This window comes from Colobus angolensis, unplaced genomic scaffold, assembly GCF_000951035.1.
Source record: "Colobus angolensis palliatus isolate OR3802 unplaced genomic scaffold, Cang.pa_1.0 Scaffold229, whole genome shotgun sequence".
NCBI lineage: Eukaryota > Metazoa > Chordata > Mammalia > Primates > Cercopithecidae > Colobus > Colobus angolensis.
In genome coordinates, this window is record NW_012115477.1 from 4175806 (window position 1) to 4180272 (window position 4467).

The window sequence follows — 4467 nt, forward strand, 5'->3', positions numbered from 1 at the left end:
AGTAGCTGGGACTACAGGCGCCCGCCACCACGCCCGGCTAGTTTTTTTGTATTTTTAGTAGAGACGGGGTTTCACTGTGTCAGCCAGGATGGTCTTGGATCTTCTGACCTCGTGATCTGCCCACCTCATCCTCCCAAAGTGCTGGGATTACAGGCGTGAGCCACCACGCCCAGCCAGCCATCTTCCTCTTATAAGACCACAGTCCTATCGGATTAAGTCCCCATGTTTATAACTTCATTTAATCACAGTTACCTCCTAAAGACCCTATATCCAGATACAGTCACATTGGGAGTTAGGCTTTCAACATATCAATTTGAAGGGACACAATTCAGATATTTTTCAAATGAATTAACCAAGACTTGAAAAATGATGTTATTTGCTCAATTTCCCTGAGAAGTTAAGAGGAAAGCCAGACCAGAGAACAGGTCTGCGGACTTGCAGCTTAGAGTTTCTGGAGTATGAGGTTGCATTGTTAATGTTTTCATCTCTTTCCCTCTCTGATTCTGAAAAGATGGAGTGCTGTGTGGGAAAGGCTTTGGACCCAGACCAACCTGGATTCAAATCTAATTGACCCACTTAAGGGAAGTTAAATTACTCCTCAGTTTCCACATCTGTCAGTGGGAATAATGCCTAGTCCATGGCTATTGCAAGGATTAAAAGATAACCTAAGTGAAATCCCCAGCATTGCTTGGTGTTTAATCGAGTTTCAGTAACTGTTAGTTGCCTTTTATTCTTTTGACAAACTGTTGACTTACAGGCTAGTTGCAACTGATGGTAGGAGATAACAACAGGTCGATCCCTTGCTATGTTTTATCATCATCTCCTCTGCTTTTGTTCAATTTCTGTTACTCTGTTGGGCAAACGCAGTTTTGCCCTTGTGTTAAAGAGGTTCCCTGAACCCTAATGGCTTGGGTCTCTATGTAAAACACCAGAATCACTGTTGCAGGGTCAAAAACTATCACTACCCCTTCCCCCAAACCCCTTTTTAGGGACCTATTTCTCATTTTGAGAATAATTGAAACTGTTTCACTGCAAATCCTTGTTAATGTATAAATGACGGAGGAGACTATTTGTTAGCACAGGTGACTTATTGTAAGTCCTGGTTATCTGTAAGCCTGTAAACTTCTCATGTCTGGCTTCTAGTCTGTGTCAACAGCCAGATTCTGCCAAGCTCCTGATAAAATAATGTGGCTTCTCTTGTTCCTTAGTTCTGGCTTCTATCCAAAGGTTTCATTGACCCGATTCCTTTGATTCTATGAACGGCAGATTTCAGACTTTGTGGTAAATATGCCCAACACGTTAGGAATCAAAAGTTAACAATTAGCCAGTGTCCGTAGCTGGTTCCCTGAAGCACTAACCACCAGCCACCAATTTTACTACTTTTATATACTTATTTAACAAACACTATATAATACTTATTTTGTTCAGGAGCTTTTCCAAGCCCTTTACAAAAATTCAAAAGTTAAGTCCTCATAGCAACACTATGACATAGGTATTATTAGTAGCTTCATTTTATAATGAAAAAAACCCTGAAGCCTAAGAAGATAAGTAACTTTCCAACGCACCAAGTCAGTAATAGAGTTCTCACCCATTATACCATGCTCCATATTTAAAAGTAAGTTTTTTTCATGTCTAAATGTGACCTAATACACAGTATGCTAATGATAATTGTAAAATATTCTCATTGCATAGTGTTGGAACAGTGGAAATAGTTCTGCAGTTTTATCACTGTATTAAGCATTTATACATTTTATCATACGTACAGTTTTGTGCTAACTTCTTGAAAGATGATTTTGTTATTGCTGTACATGTAAGTTGCTTCCAGCCTCCTTGATTATAAACAACTTGCAGAAAACTATACAAAGATCCCCTGTTTTGACTGGAATAATTGGCTTACTATAAATTCCTGATGTTGGTTAAAGGGTGCAATCTTTTCGTGGCTCTTGAGCAATATTTGATACTTACAAATTATTTTCTAAAAGGTTATATCAATTACGTTGCTATTATCAATGTGTAAAAGGTTTCACTATGACCTGTCAACTTGGAGCATTGCCATCTTTAAAAAAATTGGGGGTCATTTATTGTGTTCTAGTGGTAACATGTTTTTAAATTTGTACCTTGCATGATATGTGTGATTACACATTTTATGTTTTCTATAATTGTATTTCCTCTTGTCGCCTGCATGTTCTTTGCTTTCATGAATTTATTGATCAAGTTTTTGTGAAAATTCAAACCCTTCTTATGTTACATATTAGAGGTCATAAGCTGACATGCTATCAGCTCATTTGGCCCAAAGGTCAATGCAGTGTTTTTATTTTGTATAATATTTTTTAATTTAAAAATTGTTGTTAATACTTAAATTGGATAGATCTCATTTAAATGCCAGCATTTCAGCCTCCACTGAAAACTCAGAGATCTTGCTACAGTGCTTGCGCCATCCCCGTAGGCGCAGCCAGTGACTATAGCTTCAAATGCCGCTTTAGGTGAAACAGGTGCTGTCTAGATGACCATGGCCTTCTCTGTTCACTGTCGTTTCTGATCTACTTTACTCAGTTTCATTATGTGCCTGACCCTGTGACTGGAATGCCAGTCAGAGTCAGAAACCCTTTGTTACTTTAAAAACAACTGTATTTCTTTTCTCGTTTTCTAGTGGTGACCACTAACATCATTATTTAGGCTAGACACATAAAAGGCATCACCTGTTCACCTTGCATGCTAGCACAGACTTTGCTAATGGGGTCTTAATGCCTTGCCTTTCTTCTCTGGTAACCTGACTCTACTCCCTGGTCCTTGTGTGTCATTACCACTCTAGCCACTACCTTGTCTATTCCATGGCTTGGTGTATCTGTTGTAGACATTGTCACCTACAAGATCCTAGTTAAGGAAGAGTTTAAGTCTGAGTAGTCGAGTGTGGAGTAGAGCTGTCAGGATTGAGCTAAAATAACAGTCCATAAAAACACATGCCAAAGAATAGAGAAGCAGCAGCAGAGAGACAAGCCTCAAACTAACAATATCATTGGTAAATTGGTTAATCGATCAGCTTATTGATAAATAAGTTGGTTAACAGTATTTTAGTTTATAAGGCCTCTGAAGTGGGATCAGTTCATCCTAAATCTGGCGGCTTTTAGCTTGTTTGTGCTGGTACCATTAAGTATGCGATGATAGAGCTGCTGTGGTTAGACATGCTCCAGAGCAGGTACTGTGAGAGGTCTAAAAGAATTTAGAGTTTATGAGCTAAAAGGGATTTTGAGATTCACCTAATTCATTTCCCTCATTTCGCAGCTAAGGAAATAGATCCTCTGAGACAACTTAGCTAGTATCACAAAAGTAGTTCGTGGCCCCCAGAAGGGTCACGGACAGCCCCTGCCTCAGGTCATGCTTTTTCCCTCACACACTCTGCCTCCCCATGCAAGGAGACAGACTGGGTGTTTTCATTTAGGACATTAGGTACTATCACCTGTCTTAGGAGGCCTTACTCAACAGTGGTCTGTATGAACAGGAGGTTCCTTGTCTGTGATTGTCTCATCTGTGTGAGGGCCAGCCAGGAAGCACAGGAATAAACATTAAGCATGGATTGTCCTAGGGACGTTACTTTAAATACAAGTAATTAGGTAACAGGGGGCTGCTAAAGCAGAAGGGGCCGCTCAAGCAAAAGATGGAGTCATTTGCCATAGATTTTTAAGCATCCTAAAAAGACACATTTACTATAAAGAATACATAGAGATAAAGGTATATGGAATACACCATATACCATATCAAAGTGTAAGTTCTTTTAAAATTCTCACTGCTAAGGGATTCCTGGTGGTTCTCTTCACTGTCCTGAATGACTTGCTATTATAGCAGCCCTCATGTGGAGGTTAATTTTCTATCTAATGTGATTGGGAAATAAAAGCATAGATTGGGAAGGAGTCTAATCAGTAGGGGTTTTAGACACTAAATGAATGATTTTCTTATTGCCTTACAAATTCATGGCACAGAGCCTATATTGCCCGTAAAACTTTTCATTAATGGGAAATGGAAGGTCATATGCCTACATTTAGGGAAGAAGTGCTTCCCTCTGCTATTTTGAACTCAGGGCTTTCATTACATTATCCATTGACATCTTGAACAACTTTCTAAGCAACCACAAAATTGAAGGCACACAAATTAAACCTATAATTTATATGAGGTTAAGATGCATCAGGAAGAGGTAGCATACAAAAGAACCTTCAGAATGCACAAGTTCTTGGTCCTTGAAGAGGGGAATTCTGAATGTGGGTATCAAATATGAAGAGAGAAGAAGTTGGGCGTGTTGGTTGGTCCCATGAGAATTTGACCAGTGCCACATGGATCTTCTAGTCTTTTCTTTTCTTTTCTTTTTGAGACAGAGTCTCGCTCTATCGCCCAGGCTGGAGTGCAGTGGCCAGATCTCGGCTCACTGCAAGCTCCGCCTCCCGGGTTTAGGCCATTCTCCTGCCTCAGCCTCCC

General features: G+C 39.8%; 1 protein-coding gene across 1 annotated transcript in view; it reads left to right on the plus strand.

The window, feature by feature from the left end:
* Positions 1-4467, plus strand: part of DNAH11 (dynein, axonemal, heavy chain 11) — a 384221-nt gene that overhangs the window by 23166 nt on the left and 356588 nt on the right. The window lies entirely within an intron of this gene.